Source organism: Pristiophorus japonicus, chromosome 14 (assembly GCF_044704955.1).
Source record: "Pristiophorus japonicus isolate sPriJap1 chromosome 14, sPriJap1.hap1, whole genome shotgun sequence".
Classification (NCBI taxonomy): Eukaryota; Metazoa; Chordata; class Chondrichthyes; family Pristiophoridae; genus Pristiophorus; species Pristiophorus japonicus.
The window spans coordinates 14,617,749-14,635,755 of NC_091990.1; the positions used below are offsets into that span (position 1 = coordinate 14,617,749).

At 42.9% G+C, this 18,007-nt stretch overlaps 1 protein-coding gene and 1 pseudogene across 14 annotated transcripts in view; one reads left to right on the forward strand and one right to left on the reverse strand.

Moving 5' to 3' along the window:
• Positions 1-18,007, reverse strand: part of ptprub (protein tyrosine phosphatase receptor type Ub) — a 1,307,170-nt gene that overhangs the window by 1,207,346 nt on the left and 81,817 nt on the right. The window lies entirely within an intron of this gene.
• On the forward strand, positions 7,527-7,955 carry LOC139279288 (small ribosomal subunit protein uS19 pseudogene; annotated as a pseudogene).

The window sequence follows — 18,007 nt, forward strand, 5'->3', positions numbered from 1 at the left end:
GTTTCTTTGATTTATTTCTAAGGCATCAGTATAAATCACATTAAAAATGGAAAAACTTCCCCGATTCTAAACCACGCTGTGCCTAACGTGCATGACTGATAGATGGCTTGAAACTTTAATTTACACACTTGTACAATATATGGTGCAGGATCCATACTTTCCTCAAGCTCCGAAGCTAACACCAATTTCTACTACGGAGATTGGCAGGAAATTTATGCGTAAATTGACCGGCAAAATCGGCACATGAATAGGTGTAATTTTGGGTGTAACTTCCCCATTTTGTTTCCATAGGAAATTGCAACCCCTATTCAAGAAAAGAGGGAGACAGAAAGCAGGAAACGATAGACCAGTTAACCCAACATCTGTCAATAGGAAAAAGCTGGAATCCATTATTAAGGAAGTAGTCGCAGGACATTTAGGAAATCATAATACAATCAAGCAGTCAACATGGTTTTAAGAAAGGGAAATTGTGTTTGACAAATTTACTCGAGTTCTTTGAGGATGTAACGAGCAGGATGGATCAAGGGGAACCAGTAGATTTAGTGTATTTGGATTTCCAGAAGGCATTTGATAAGTTGCCACATAAAAGATTAATGCACAAGATAAGAGCTCACGGGGTTGGGGGTAATATATTAGCATGGACAGAGGATTAACTAACAGAAAAGAGAGAGTTGGGAAAAACGGGTTATTTTCAGGTTGGCAAACTGTAACTGGTGGGGTGCCACAGGGATCGGTGCTGGGGCCTCAACTATTTACAATCTATATTAAGGAGCGAGTCTACTGTAGCCAAATTTGCTGATGATACGAAGATAGGTGGGAAAGCAAGTTGTGAGAAGGACAAATAATCTGCAAAGGGATAATAGATAGGTTAAGTGAGTGGGCAAACATTTGGCAGATGGAGTATAATGTGGGAAAATATGAGGTTATTCACTTTGGTAGGAAGAATAAAAAAGCTAATTATTTAAATGGAGAGACTACAAAATGTTGCGGTAGGGGGGAGGGGGGCGGGGTCTGTGAATCCTCGTACATGAAACACAAAAAGTTAGCATGCAGGTACAGTAAGTAATTATGAAGGCAAATAGAATGTTGGCCTTTATTGTAAGGGGGATGGAGTATAAAAGTAGGGAAGTTTTGCTACAACTGTACAAGGCCACACCTGGAGTACTGCGTACGGATTTGGCCTCCTTATCTGAGGGGGGATATACTTGCATTGGAGGCAGTTCAGAGAAAGTTCACAAGGTTGATTCCCGAGAGGAAGAAGTTGTCTTATAAAACAAAGGTTGTGCAGGTTGGGAATTTACTCATTGGAGTTTAGACGAACGAGAGGTGATCTTATTGAAACATATAAGATTCTGAGGGGGCTGACAGGGTAGAGAGAGAGAGGATGTTTCCCCACGTGGGGGAATCTAGAACTAAGGGTCACAGTTTCAGAATAAGGGTTTGTAAATTTAAAAAGGAGATGAAGAGGAATTTCTCCTGAGGGTCATGAATCTTTGGAATTCTCTACCCCAGAGAGCAGTGGAGGCTGAGTCAGTAAACATATTTAAAGGTGGAGATAGACAGCTTTCTGAACTACAGGGGAGTCAAGGGTAATGAGGAGCGGGCAGGAAAGTGGAGTTAAGGCCAAGATCAAATCAGCCATAATAATGAATGGCGGAGCAGGCTTGAAGGGCCAAATAGCCTACTCCTGCTCCTATTTCTTATGTTATGTTCAAAGCACTTTTTACAGATTCCAATAATCCTTTCAGATCACAATAATCTGTCATCATCCCAAATTGATTGAAGACTGCCTGTTAATTATCCATTGGCAGTTGTGTTGGTGTGCAGTGAAGTCAGAGTTGGAGGGATCAGCTGGGAATTCCTGTCATGCAAAAGAACACGAGATCTGTAGTGATTTTTATGAATTTCAATGTTGCAGTTTTTTTTAAAATTTAAAAAATCCAAAGCTTCAGCAATTTAAAAAAAAGATTCTATTTAAAAAATATAATTTATGACTACCCAAAATATATTAGACAAAATTAAAAGCTGTTGTTTGATCCCCTCATTTGAATTACTTTTTGAAGTTGTTGTAATTTTGAATGTTATTCCATTAGCCAATTTTAATGGATTATAATTAACTAAAGCACAAGCCAAAAAATATCTAAACATAAGCAGCACAGCACAGTCTGGATCTCAGATGGTCATTGGTTCGATTTTCTAATTTCCCTCTCCTCGTTCTCTCCCAAGTACAGTTCTAAATCAATTCTGCAATTCTACATCAAGGTCAAATCAACTGAAAATTTCAAAATTGAGATGGATAGTTTTTTTTTTAGGCATGCGTATTAAGGGTTACAAAACCAAGGGATCAAGGTGGATGGAATTAAGGTAGAGATCACCAATGATCTAATTGAATGGTGCAACAGGCTTGAGGGTCTGAATGGCATACTCCTGTTCCTAACACCAGCTCTCCAGTACCTCATTCAAGTGACAATTCTTCACTGGTGATTTAAGGCAGTGAGTGAGCAAGTGCAGGCTTTGTGATTCCAAGTGTTAGTAGATTGTGTGACTCAAGACAGCACTACAAGCTTAGTTAACACTGTCCACAAACCACTTCCCAACAAGCACCACTAAATTGCAAACAAGAACTGAAATTAATGGCTCATTTCCCCCCCCCCCCCCTCCCGACTCAAGGGGCACCCAGACCAATCACAGTTGAAATCAGCTAACTCAGCAGAAACCATTTATCCAGTAATGCATAAGGGACATTTTCCAATAGCAGGTTAATATCCTTGTCAATTTTCTGATTTACTCAGTTCATGCATTCATACTTCTACGAGAGTACAGCGTTTTCTGTTTCTTCACTAACAGCAGCAGCCAGTTACACTGCATCATCTCCAATGACACTGTAATTCAGGTCAGGCAATCAAGAAGGGTTATGGGGAATAGGCAGGGAAGTGGAACTGAACCCAAGATCAGATCAGCCATGATCTTATTAAACGGCGGAGCAGACTCCCAAATGGCCTACTCCTGCTCCAAATTCTTATGTTCTTATGTACACCATGTAAAGCAATGTATTATTCTGCTACTAAAGTGAGGATCTGTGCTCTTTCCAGCTAACAAAGCTTAACTGCTATTAAATGTGCACTGGGTGAATTCATCCAACAATTAAGATTCTGCAAACATTCTTGCTCCAGTGCATTATGTTCATAAATAGTTCCTTTGTTTTTGTTTTACACATTTTTTAAATGAGCACAAATTTGAGTGTGACACCCGAAGTATATCTTTTTATAATATCATATCATAGATAAGTGCATAAAGTTCATACAAACTCCTAAAAGGTAACACTTTTTCTCAACTTCAAGGACAATACAAAATTTAAATAATTTTAAGTCAGACAGAAATCACTGATATAAGTGCCATGAGATCCCACCCAATCACATTAACATATGAGGGCTCGGTTGGTTGATAAACAGATTATTTTTTCTACTTTAGTATTTAAAACAGTGCAAGGGCTATTTTATCATTAAATGCATATACAAAACAAAGCTAGCCACCCGACCCACCCAGCATATGCCTTCAACCACTGATCAACTTATTGCTTGCTTTTAGTTCTGGCTTAAAATGCCACATTACAAATTGTACGCAGTCACAGATTTGTCCCCTCTGGGAATTACACTAAGGCAGTCATTTCATTTATGACTGCACACGGCCTATCACTTACAATGACAGATGTAATGGTTACTCCAACAGATATTGTGTTGAGAAAAGGCTAATTTGTCCTTACTCTGCTGTTAAACTAATGGAATTTGATGCAAAAGTTTTCATAAAGAAAAAGAGAGGACAGACCTACAATGATAGATGATCACGTTTTCTTAACTGCTCAAAATCGATCACGAGGGCACAAACCAGTAGCCAATTCAGATTTTGTGTTATATATGTTATGTCATAGAATCATGGAATAGTCGTCATCATCATCATAGGCAGTCCCTCGAAACGAGGATGACATGCTTCCACATCAAAAAAGGATAAGTTCACAGGTGTTCCCATGAAGGACCTAAAAATCCAGGTCCTGAACTACATCCTGAAGGGTGGAAGATGCCTGTGGGCCACCACACGGGCTTGACAGAGCTAGGTCTTGGTCCAGTGGCAAGGATTACCCAAGATGACTGGAGACCTGCTCTGCTGCATGGACCTAGTGCACACATATATCGCAGTGTGGGCTGGCCCCTGGTCCCTAACTCACATCCCTCCACAGTCTCTCGCCGCTCCTGTTGCATCTGTCCACACTCCAAACGCATAGAATAGTACAGCACAAGAAGCCAACATTCGGCTCATCAAGTGTGTGTCGGCTCTTTCAAAGAGCAATCCACAGTCCTACTTCCCACTCTTTCTGCAAATCCCTCCATTTTTTATTATCCAATTTCTTTTTGAAGGTTGCTATTGAATCTGTATCCACTATCCAATCAGGCAGTGCATTCCAAACCCTAAATCACGTGTGAAAAAAAATTCCTCTGGTTCTTTTGCAAATCACCTTAAATCTGTGCCCTTTGGTTATCAACCCTTCAGCCATTGGAAACAGTTTCTCTTTATTTACTCTATCTAAATTCTTCATGATTTTAAACACTGCCATCAAATCTCCTCTTAGCCTTGTCTGCTTCAAGGAGAACAACCCCAGCTTCTCTACTCTATCCAGGTAACTGTAATCCCTCCTCCCTGGACCATTCTAGTAAATCTCTTCTTTACGCTCTCCAAAGCCTTCACATCCTTCCTAAAAGGGTGGTGCCCAGAATTGTAAACAATACTCTAGGGAGGGCCAAACTAATGTTTTATTTCCGTAGCATGACTTCCTGGCTTTTGTACTCCATGCCTCGATTTATAAAAGCCCAGGATCCCATATGATTTATTAACTCCTTTGTTAACCTGCCCTGCCACCTTCAAATATTTTTGCACAAGCATCTCCGGGTGTCTATTCTTGCACCCCCATTAAAAGTGTACCATTTACTATGTATGGTCTCTCCTCATTCATCCTATCAAAATGCATCACTTTATAATTCTCTGCATTGAAATTCATCTGCTATGTGTCTGCCCATTCCATCAGCCTGCCAATATTGTCTTGAAGTCTATTACTATCTTCCTCGATGTTTACTACACTTCCAAATTTCGTGTCATCTGCAAATTTCTGAATTTTGCAAGTCCAAGTCATAAAATATATCAAAAACAACAGTGGTTCTTGTCATGTATTCAACTATCATTGTAACCCATGTATAAACTGATCCAAGTTGTACACCTCAAGAACATTGACACAAGGGACGAACTTGTGGGAGACACTCCTAGCCTGGACTTTCAGGTATAAAAGGGGAAGCTCCACCCACCTTCATCACTTGAGGTCTTGGTAATAAAGGTAACTGGTCACAGAGTGATCTTCTCTCAAGTATGGGCCTCGTGTGCATTTATACTGTATAGTAAGGACATATCAGTTCTAGTACTGAGCCTTGGGGAATGTCACTGTATACTTCACTCCAGTCTGAAAAACAGCCATTTTCCAGCTCTGTCCCACAGCAAATTTTGTATCCTTGCTGCTACCACTTTTATCTCATCAGCTTCAATTTTGCTAACAAGTCTAATATGTGGTACTTTACCAATTGCCTTTTGAAAGTTCATATACACAGCACTGCCCTCATCCACCCTCTCTGTTACCTTATCAAAAAACTCAATCAAGTTAGTGAAACATGATTTGTTCTCATCAACTCCGTGCTGGCTCTCCTTTATTAGTCCAAGCTTGTCCAAGTGGCTGTTAATTTTCTCCCAGCTTCCCCATCACACACATTAAACTGACTGGCCTATAATGGGGGGAGGAGGTCGAGAGGGAGGAGCAGGTCGAGAGGGAGAGAGGGAGGAGGGAGCACGCGTGGCGGCGGCGGGGGAGGAGGGAGCGCACGCGCCCGAGGCAGAGTGTGCATGCCTGAGGGGGGGCGGGGGAAGAAAGAGAGCGGCACGCTAAAAAGAATAAATGTTGACACGGACTGGTTTGGACGAATGATCAGTTTCCGTGTTATGCCTTGTATGTATAAACACACTAATTTTTCCCGTCCTTCACAAATATCCGAGATTAGTTCAAGTCATCCCCTTCACTTACATAAGAGATGAATCTTGGACTCCGTGTGCCTTTGGATCCACTGCAAACTTTCAGCTAGAACAGGGGATGCGAAATCAGTGATGGAAATCAGAAATTTTGAAATCATACACTAAATGAGCTGTAGATTACAAATCTGGTTTTGACCAGCAAGCGCCTCAGTTGTGGTTATTAGGGATAAGATAGTAGCACATTGTGGCAGATGTAGCAAATGCCAGCTCATGGGATGGTCTCAGTACACTGAACCAGACAAGTTAATTTGTATCTAATTAGCTTCACTGTTGGGTGCAACATCCCAGCCCGGAACCAACACAAGAAGCATTCATCACTGTGACACTTTCATTTATGTCTTGCAAATATTAGACCCAGCACATTTTCTGTTTTTGATCTTTTATGAGACAACTTCCAGAAATAAACATAATACCCGTTTTTTTCCCCAGTTTCTTGATAGATCATTCAACAATACTTTGCAACAGATTCTTCCTTATTTTTTTCTTTTAGAATCACTGCTGTAGGAGCTGAAGCAGTAATTAGATGGGGAATGTTTCTGAGTGTATTATTAAATAGACCAAGAAATGATGCAAGACATTAAGATCCAAGTCACAACAAAGAAAAGGACAAGAAAATGATCATACATGACAGAAACAACAATTATTCAGCAATGATAATACCTCACTTAGAATTCCAGAGGGATGCCACATCTGAATACTAAAATCGGTCAACTCTAAAGTGTATTTCAAACACTGAAATGGGCAAGTATCAAGATTCCTAAATTAGCCATCTCCAACCTTGCTCGCACATCCAGAACAATTTGGAGACCCAGGAGAAATAGATCGGAACAAGAGGGTTGAAATTGGACTTTGAGACCATTTAACAGGTACATTAAAAGGAAAAAAGAGTGGCTAAAGTAAATGTTGGTCCCCAAGATGAGGAGACTACAGAATTAATAATGGAGAGCAGGAAAATGACAGACATTGAACAAATAGTTTATATCGGTCTTCATGGTAGAAGACACTAAAAACATCCCAATAGTGGATAATCAAGGGGCTGCAGGGAGGGAGGAACTTAATACAAATCACTAACACTAATGAAGTACAGGCGAGACGTCCGAAATCCGGAAACCTCGGGTGGGGTGGATTGACCCATCCACCTCCACGGAGGTGTGTGGGGTTGCTGACCCATCCACCTCCATGGCACGAACCTGGTATTGCAGTACTTCCAGGAACGGTGCAGTGGCTCTCGGCCTTTTGGCTAAGAGCATTGGCGCAGAGTGATCCTTGATGTGTGCAAGGTGACCTCTGGCGTTTGTGATTTGACAAAGAATTGGAAAGATTGGCTACGAATAAAATAAAAAAAACAAAAAAAAAATTGAAAAAACCTCGGGACCGAGCCTTTCCAGCGGCAGCGGGTGAAAATGGCTGACCAAGTAGAACAGAAGAAGAAAAGGACCGTCAGAAAATTCACCTACAGAGGTGTTGACCTGGATCAGCTGCATGATATGTCCTATGAGCAGTTGATGCAGTTGTATTGTGCCCGTCAGCGGAGGCGTGTGAACAGGGGTCTGTGTCGCAAACAGCAGTCCCTCCTAAAAAGGCTGCGTAAGGCCAAAAAGGAAGCTCCACCCATGGAGAAACCAGAAGTTGTCAAGACTCACCTCCGTGACATGGTCATCCTCCCTGAGATGGTTGGTGTGTACAATGGCAAAACCTTTAACCAGGTTGAAATTAAGCCTGAAATGATTGGCTATTATCTTGGCGAGTTTTCCATCACCTACAAGCCCGTCCAGCACAGCAGACCTGGTATCCGTGCCACTCACTCCTCCAGGTTCATCCCTCTAAAGTAGAGTTTATGATGGAAACATTGTGTAAATAAAACTCATTCCAGTAAAAAAAAACCTCGGGACGGAGGCCGTTCTGGTTATTTCCGGATTTTGGAACACCTTTGCCTGGGCCAACGAAGTTAGATGGTGGGGGGCTCGGTCAGGTCACCAGAGGTCGGGCGGGCCGAGGGGGGGGGGGGAAAGCAAGAGAGAGAGAGAGAGAGAGAGAGAGAGAGAGAGAGAGGTCGGGCGGCTGGAGGTCGGATTGCGGAACATTCTGGATTCTGGAAGTTGCACTGTAGTATTTGGTCAAATAATGGGACTAAAGGTGGACAAGTCCCCTGGACCTGATGGCTTACAATCCTTGGATCTTAAAACAGGTGAGTGCAGAGATAGTGGATGCATTGGTTGTAATCTACCAAAATTCACTGGATTCTGGGGCGGTCCCGGCGGATTGGAAAATCGCAAATGTAACGCCCCTATTTAAAAAAAAAGGAGGCTGACAAAAAGCAGGAAAGTATAGACCAGTTAACCTGACATCTGTTGTTGGGAAAATGCTGGAGTTCATTATTAAGGAAGCAGTACCGGGACATTTTGAATAGCATGATTCAATCAAGCAGAGTCAGCATGGTTTTATGAAAGGGAAATCATGTTTGACAAATTTCCTGGAGTTGTTTGAGGATGTAATGAGCAGGGTGGATAAGTGGGAACCAATGAATGTATTTGGATTTCCAGAAGGCATTTGATAAGGTGCCACATAAGAGATTACTGCACAAGATAAAAGCTCACGGGGTTGGGGGTAATATATTAGCATGAAGAGAGGATTGGCTAACTAACAGAAAACAGAGAGTCGGGATAAATGGGTCATTTTCCGGTTGGCAAACAGTGGGGTGCCGCAGGGATCGGTGCTGGGTCCTCAACTACTTACAATCTATATTAATGACTTGGATGAAGGGACAGAGTGTAATGTAGCCAAGTTTGCTGATGATACAAAGATGGGTGGGAAAGCAAATTGTGAGGAGGACACAAAAATTCTGCAAAGGGATATAGACAGGCTAAGTGGAGTATAATGTGGGAAAATTTGGCAGATGGAGTGTAATGTGGGAAAATGTGAGGTTATCAACTTTGGCAGAAATAATAGAAAAGCATATTATAATTTAAATGGAGAAAAATTACAAAGTGCTGGAGTACAGAGGGACCTTGGGGGTCCTTGTGCATGAAACACAAAAAGTTATTTTGCAGGTACTGGAAGTAATCAGGAAGGCAAATGGAATGTTGGCCTTTATTGTAAGGGGGATGGAGTATAAAAGCAGAGAAGTCTTGCTACAACTGTACAGGGTATTGGTAAGGCCACACCTGGAGTACTGATTACAGTTTTGGTCTCTGTATTTAAGGAAGGATATGCAGCATTGGAGGCTGTTCAGAGAAGGTTCACGAGGTTGATTCCGGAGATGAGGAGGTTGAATTCTGAAGATAGGTTGAGCCTATACACATTGGAGTTCAGAAGAATGAGGAGTAATCTTATTGAAACATACAAGATAATGAGGGGGCTCGACAAGGTGGATGCAGAGAGGATATTTCCACTCATAGGGGAAACTAAAACGAGGGGACACAGTCTCAGAATAAGGGCCCGCCCATTTAAAATGGACATGAGGAGAAATTTCTTCTGAGGGTTGTAAATCTATGGAATTCTCTGCCCCAGAGAGCTGTGGAGGCAGGGTGATTGAATATATTTAAGGCAGAGATAGACAGATTTTTGAGTGATAAGGGAGTAAAGGGTTATGGGGAACAGACAGGGAAGTGGAGCTGAGTCCATGATCAGATCAGCCATGATCTTATTGAATGTCGGAGCAGGCTCGAAGGGCCAAATGGCCTACTCCTGCTCTTATTTCTTATGTTCTTTTGTACAGGCATAAACCGGGCGTAACTAGGCCCGATTTCAGGGACCAACATCTTGCGTCACAAGGAAGTCTGATCATAAATTAGGTTGGGCCATTTTTCAGGCAAGTGGAGACGTGAAAGAGGCCCGCAGCTCGCCCAAATTAAGCAAAGCAAAACCCATTTCAGGGGAGCCTCATGCCTCCAGCTTGGGCCGAGTATTCAGTGTTCCAAAAACATGCCATAACCTCTTTTTACCCCACACGCTCCAGTCTAAATGCTATACAGCGAAGTGCTGTCATTCGCTGCTCAATGGTAGCACTCTCGCAAAGGGGGCTGCTTCTGATCACCCTGTTGGAAGTGTGGGTGCAACATCCTGAGAAGATCAGGTTCAGCTGCTCCACAGTCAAGTAGCCTACTGACATATCAACTAGGCTTGCACATGAACAATAGCCACTTGGGCATGATACCATCTGCCAGCAATTAACTTTATCCCAGCAATGCAGTCAACGCCTTCAGGAAAGGGATGGGGAGGGGTAAATGAAAGGTACCACTGCACCGTCAATTGCTCCTGGTTTCCTCTCCTATGCAGCAGTTTGTCACCACAACCTACCTCAGTACAGTGGCTATTGGTGCTAGCTATGAACTCCATTCAGCAACGTAAATCTGGTGGGTCCCATAGCACTGGGAGCTCCAGCACAGTGTAGAAATGTTTCCGTTAGCGGTGGTTTATACGGATGGTGCACCTTCTGTACTCTGTCAACTGCAAGCCATCAATTTAAAAAAGGTGTGAACCTCCCAACACCATGCAAGAGCACCCTTCCGAGCGACAGATGGTGGAAAGGCTAAAGCGTGAGCAAAATGCTTTGGAAATGCTCAGCACAACTAATTGTTGCTCAGCCAGTTAGCCTAACTGTAGTCATTTCTCTCTGCTAACCAGTGGAAGGGAACAAGACAGCAAAAAATATATATTTTTTTCATCACTCATGGGATATGGACATCACCGGCAAGGCAAGCATTTATTGCCCATCCCCAATGCCCTTGTGAAGGTGATGGTGAGCCACCTTCTTGAACTGAATGGCTTGCGAGACCATCGAAGAGGGCAGTTAAGAGTCAACCACATTGCTGTGAGTCTGGAGTCACATAGGCCAGACTGGGTAACGATGGCAGATTTCCTTCCCTAAAGGACAAAACTTCACACCTCCCACACCATCCTGGACTGCAAGAGCACCCCTCCGAACTACAGATGGTGGAAAGGCTAAAGCGTGAGCAAAATGCTTGGAGATGATTGTGTTTTAGAAATTACCCATCCGCCACTTAGCTGCTCATTTCAAAGTCACTGACCATTGGAAAGGAAGTGACCAAACCTATTGGACTCGCATCCAAATTCGAACAAATGCAACATCCATGATCCGAACTCCAGACACGTGAATTTGTCCAAAGCCACCTCAGACAGGGTGTGATTTCTGGACCACTTTGTAAAGGAACAAATGACACAGTTGTCACAGTAACACCTGGAGTCTGCAGTTATTACCCAGGCAAGATATTTGGAGGGGACAGGGAGGAAAATGACATTATCTGCATAGCACAAAAGATAGGTAAAGAGAAAACCTTTGTTTTATCCCTGCAATGGAGTCATTGCCTTTAGGAAAGGGTAAATGGAAGGAAGCAAAATACAACAGAACCATTGATTGCTACTGGTTTCCTCTCCTATTACCACCACAACCGACAGGGCAAGCTAGCTGCAAGAGCAGAGAAGTATGGTAGCCATTTTTCTACCCGTCAGTTCATCCAGAAAGCCCCATCGAGTAAATGCAGATATTTTACTAACCTATAAGAAAACAGGTGCCAGACTGAATCTCTACTTCTTCACTATACTGAACAGCCAATCACAAGTGGATTGACTGAACTGGCAGCTAGAAGGCAACCCAACAGTGGGCACACACACATCAGCAGGTACTAGTCATTAGAGCGTGCTGCCATGCAAAACACAGCCCACTGACGTGACAGACTACTCGTATCCAGCATTAAAAAGGTGAAAATATTTTCCCTCCTTTTCTTTCTTAACTCTGACATTAAGAATCATGAAACCTTGCAGCACAGAAAGAGGCCATTCAGCCCATTATGCCAGCGCCGGCACTTTGAAGGAGCTATCCAATTTGTACCACACCCCAACTTTTTCCCTGTAGCCCTGCAATTTTTTTCTTTTCAAGTATATATCCAATTCCCTTTTGAAAGTTACAATTGAATCTGCTTCTACTATCTTTTCAGGCCATGCGTGGCAGATTACAACAACTCGCTGCATCAAAAAATTCTCCACATCTCTCCTTTGTTTTTTCTGCCTATCTTAAATCTATGGTCTCGTTAGTGGCATTATGAAGGGGAGACAAATTATGAAGGGGAGACAGAGGACAACTAAACTTGTCACTTGTCAGTAGCTGTCATCCTATGACAGTAAAATTAATTGTTAATGTTTTCTGTTGGCGCGAAACTGCATTTTCCATCACTGAACTGATTTTTGATACTGATACTCTGCATCATACTTATGCTAACCATTGGCACCATCCAAGAGGTGCACCAAGAAAATTTAGCCAAATGGGTTTAAAAGATTATTTTATTTTTAGTTTACTTCCAGTTTTCCTCCGTCATCCTCTGAAAGAAAGAATTTGCATTTATTTAATGTTTTCCACATCCTCGGAATTAATTAATTAAGTTTGAAGAGCAGTTCCCATTTTGTAGGCAAATATGTGAAATTATTTCAGAAGTGACCAATAAGCAATTCTCTGAAATAATGCGACATCTGATGGATGGCATCAAATGCAAGACATGTATATAAAAAGACTTGTATTTATCTAGCTCATTTCATGGCCTAAGGATGTCACAAAGCTCTTTGCAACCAATGAAATACTTTTAAAATGTAGTCACTATTGTAATACGGGAAGTTAGGTCCCACAAACAGCAATGTGATCATGATTGGACAATTTATTTTTATGGTACAGTTGGTGAAGTTACCAGAGGATAAATATTGGCCAGGACACAGGAAAACTCCCAGGCTCTTCTTCGCATCGAACCATGTGATCTTTTGCATCCACCCGAGAGAGCAGACAGGGCATCGGTTTAATGTCTCATCCGAATAATGACACCTCCAACAGTGTACCACTGAAGTATTAACCTAGATTATGTGCTCAAGACTCTGGATTGGCATTTGATCCCACAACCTTGAGACGGGAGTGCTACCAACTGAGCCACTGCTGATTAGTCAATCGCAGTAGTACTGCACATGAAGAGTAAAGACCAAGTGTAGTCTTCAGGTGAAGGGCGGGTATAATTGAACTACAGCACGCAGATGTAATTCAGTCCCCATTTTAAAGTTACACATTCTGTCTTTTCTTTTATATTTGCATTAGAAATTCCCATGTCCACATTTATAATGGAAACTGCCTATATAAACTTATCATACTAAAATTAAATCCTCTGGCCAGTGATGTCACTGAAGCCCCTGCACTGGGGCTTCAGTGGGGACAGCAGTTACAGCCTAACAAGTTTTGCATTTGAAATTTAACATAGAAACAGGTGTAGGCCATTCAGCCCCTCGAGTCTGTCCGCCATTCAATTAGATCATGGCTGATCTGTACCTCCACTCCACTTACCTGCCTTTGATCCATACTCCTGGATATCCTTACCAAATAAAAAGCATCACTTCCTTTGTATTCTAGCTCCCTTTGAATGAAGGCCAACATTCCATTTGCCTTTTCAACTGTTTTTTTGCACCCGCACACTAGCTTTGAGTGATGTGTGTATCTGGACACCCAAATCCCTTCACTCCTCCACAGTGCCTAGTCTCTCACCATCAAGAAATATTCCAATTTGTCTTTCTAGGATCAAAGGTGGATGGCCTCAAACTTCCCAACGCTGAACTGCTTTGCCACAATTTTGCTCAGTCATTTAATTTGTCCACATCTCTTTGTAACTTCTTGTTCCCATCTACACAATTTATTGTGCCTCCTAGCAGTTTCCTTTAAGGTTATTGACAGTCAGTCAACAACAAAACAATAGTCTGCAGAATCTAGATTCAATTAATTTCCCTTGTTTTCCTTGAACAGTCCCCTTGTTATTAACGTTTTAAAAAATACTTCTTGAAGATACTTCTTAAAAAGGTTTCTTCGCGCAATTATTGTCAGGAGAGACATCAAAATTGTTTATTGACTGCCAGTTACAGATTTTTGGAATAAGGAGGACAAAAAAAGACAAAACAAGATTTCACGGTTTACTAGCAGTGTCTTCAAAAGCTGGCAAAAATCAACTACTGAAATAAGCCGTTAAATCGTAGAAAGTGCAGTCATTGTTGTTATGCAAGCAAATGTGGCAGCCGATTTTCAGACTTCAAGGTCCCACAAACAGCAATGAGATAAATGACCACACAAATCAATTCTACTGATGATAGTTGAGGGATAAATATTGCAGGACACCTGGGAGAACGCCTCTGCTCTTTTCCAACTGGATCTTTCGCGTCCACCCGAGAGAGCAGAGTGGTTTATTTAAAGTCTCATCTGAACGACAGCACCTCAGACAGTGCTGCACGGAACGGTCAGCGTAGATTGTGTACGGGGGTATCAGAGAAAGCAGAAAAGGGGTACTGAGGTTGAACGATCAGCCATGATCTTACTGAATGGCGGTGCAGGCTTGAAGGGCTGAATGGCCTGCTCCGACACCTAATTTCTGTTTCGATGTACTCAAAGCCCACAACATTCTGATTCAGAGGCAAGAGTGCTACCACGGAGCAAAGACTGCTACTAACATTATATCCCATGTAGAAGTCAATGTTAGTAGCAGCCTTTGCTCAGTGGTAGCACGCTTGTCTCTGAATCAGAATGCTGTGGGCTTTGAGTACATAGAAACATATAAAATAGGTGCAGGAATAGGCCATTCGCCCTTCGAGCCTGCACCACCATTCAATAAGATCATGGCTGATCATTCACCTCAGTACCCCTTTCCAGCTTTCCCTCCATACCCCTTGATCCCTTTAGCCCTAAGGACCATATCTAACTCCCTCTTGAATATATCCAATGAACTGGCATCAATAACTCTCCACGGTAGGGAATTCCACAGGTTAACAACTCTGAGTGAAGAAGTTTCTCCTCATCTTAGTCCTAAATGGCTGACCCCTTATCCTTGGACTGTGTCCCCTAATTCTGGACTTCCCCAACATCGGGAACATTCTTCCTGCATCTAACCTGTCCAGTCCCGTCACAATTTTATATATTTCTCTGAGATCCCCTCTCATTCTTCGAAACTCCAGTGAATACAAGCCCAGTCAATCCAGTCTCTCCTCATATGTCAGTCCTGCCATCCCAGGAATCAGTCTGGTGAACCTTTGCTGAACTCCCTCAATAGCAAGAACATCCGTCCTCAGATTTGGAGACCAAAACTGAACACAATATTCCAGGTGAGGCCTCACCAAGGCCCTGTACAACTGCAGTAAGACCTCCCTGCTCCTATACTCAAATCCCCTAGCTATGAAAGCCCCACATGCCATTTGCCTTCACCACCTGCTGTACCTGTATGCCAACTTTCAATGATTGATGTACCATGACACCAGGTCTCATTGCACCTCCCCTTTTCCTAATCTGCCACCATTCAGATAATATTCTGCCTCCCTGTTTTGCCACCAAAATGGATAACCTCACATTTATACTGCATCTGCCATGCATTTGCCCACTTATCTAACCTGTCCAAGTCACCCTGCAGCCTCGTAGCATCCTCCTCACAGCTCACACCACCACCCAGCTTAGTGTCATCTGCAAACTTGGAGATATTACACTCAATTCCTTCATCTCAATCATTGATGTATATTGTAAATAGCTAGGGTCCCAGCACTGAGCCCTGCGGCATCCCACTAGTCACTGCCTGCCATTCTGAAAAGGACCTGTTTATCCCGACTCTCTGCTTCCTGTCTGCCAACCAGATCACAATCCACGTCAATACATTACCCCCAATACCATGTGCTTTAATTTTGCACACCATTCTCGTATGTGGGACCTTGTCAAAAGCCTTTTGAAAGTCCAAATACACCACATCCACTGGTTCTCCCCGGTCCACTCTACGGGCCCACGTTTTGGGTGGAGTTGCTCAAGTTTCGCGCGCGCGTGCGTGTGCGTGTGGAGGCACCCCTGCTCTCTCCTCCAGCCCTTCGATTATTGAGTGCCCCCCAACCCACGCTCCTCCCCCACCGATCACCTCCCCAGTGCCCCCTTCCCACGCTCCTCCATCCCTCCCCGGTACCCACACCATTCTAAAACAGACTGGGGGAAAAACTCCCTGCTCAGCCATTGCGCAGGCGCGCATGCTCCAACGCACCTGCGCAACGCTGCCAGCACTCAGAAGAACGTTGATCCCTAGCCCCACTCCCCTGCAGGCTGCGATCGGCTTGCTCCGCCCCAGGGAGACTCTGCTGCGCCACGCCACGCTCCAGGACGACCGGAGAATTCCTCGGTAGGATTCCGGCGCACTTTTTATCCCAGGCAGGTCACGTAAATCTCGGAGGTTCGCTGTTTTCTCCAGCATCAGAAACTTGGGCCCTACAAGTTACATCCTCAAAAAATTCTAGAAGATTTGTCAAGCATGTTTTCCCCTTCAGAAATCCATGCTGACTTGGACAGATCCTGTCACTGCTTTCCAAATGCGCTGGTATTTCATATTTAATAATTGATTCCAACATTTTCCCCACTACTGATGTCAGGCTAACCGGTCTATAATAACCCGTTTTCTCTCTCCCTCCTTTTTTAAAAAGTGGTGTTACATTAGCTACCCTCCAATCCATAGGAACTGATCCAGAGTCGATAGACTGCTGGAAAATGACCACCAATGCATCCACTATTTCTAGGGCCACTTCCTTAAGTACCCTGGGATGCAGACTATCAGGCCCTGGGGATTTATCGCCCTTCAATCCCATCAATTTCCCTAACACAATTTCCTGACTAATAAGGATTTCCTTCAGTTTCTCCTCCTCACTAGACCCTCGGTCCCTTAGTATTTCCGGAAGGTTGTTTGTGTCTTCCTTCGTGAAGACAGAACCAAAGTATTTGTTCAATTGGTCTGCCATTTCTTTGTTCCCCATTATAAATTCATCTGAATCTGACTGCCAGGGACCTATGTTTGTCTTCACTAATCTTTTTCTCTTCAAATATCTAGAGAAGCTTTTGCAGTCAGTTTTTATGTTCCCAGCAAGCTTCCTCTCATACTCTATTTCCCCCCGATTTGAACCCTAGTTGCCTGCCAACATAAAAGATCGCTGCGCAAGATAAGGGCTCATGGAGTTGGGATAATAAATTAGCACGGATAGCGGATTGGTTAACGGAGAGAAAACAAAGTAAGGATAAACGAGTCATTTTCTGGTTGGCAGACTGTAACTAGTAAAATTAAGCTGCGTGACTACGCGGGACTGTGTAAATTTTAAATTGTACTTACGCCAGGTACAGCGTCGATCTTGTATATCACTTGGTCCGCCTAGGCTCTGGGTAAGATAACTGAAACCACCACGGGGCGACGTGGAGACAATCAGGTCTAATTAGGACCTTGATCCAACGTGCGGCGACACAAGGATGGGTAATTTAGATAAAACTACGAATTCCCTGAAAGGTCATGGATCCAAAAATTAATAGGAAAGAAGAGAGACTCTTGTGAACGTCTGTTTTGAATGAGAAATACTTGTGTGATTTTTACTGTGAAAAAAAAAGCCAGGGTGTTGTGGTTTGTTTTAGCTCCACCCACTTTTTCAAACAGAATGAAAGTTTTTTTAACCCTTCGTAGTGTTGTCCTGTATGTGGGAAGTTTAAGAGTGTGAACCTTATTGAATTACAAAGTTTGAATCGGGATTTTGAGATATTCAGAGAAGGCGCAGAAAATACTGAGATGGATTCAAAAAAAAAAAAATTTATATTAAATAACACGACCTTGAGGCTGGAACAATTGAGATAACGAAAAGCATTCCACAGCCTACGTGCCAGACTTCCCTCTAGTTATGGAAAAGACGAAAAAAAAGACGTAACGTACTAAATAGGTGCTAAAAAAAAAGTGTTCTGAGATTTTAAATTATGAGAAAAATTCCACTGCAGTCTAAAAAATCACTCCTGTCGAGTTGGCAGAAAAACTCCATTAAATTAGGGCTTTCATTGACAAAAAGAGGATATATTAAAAAC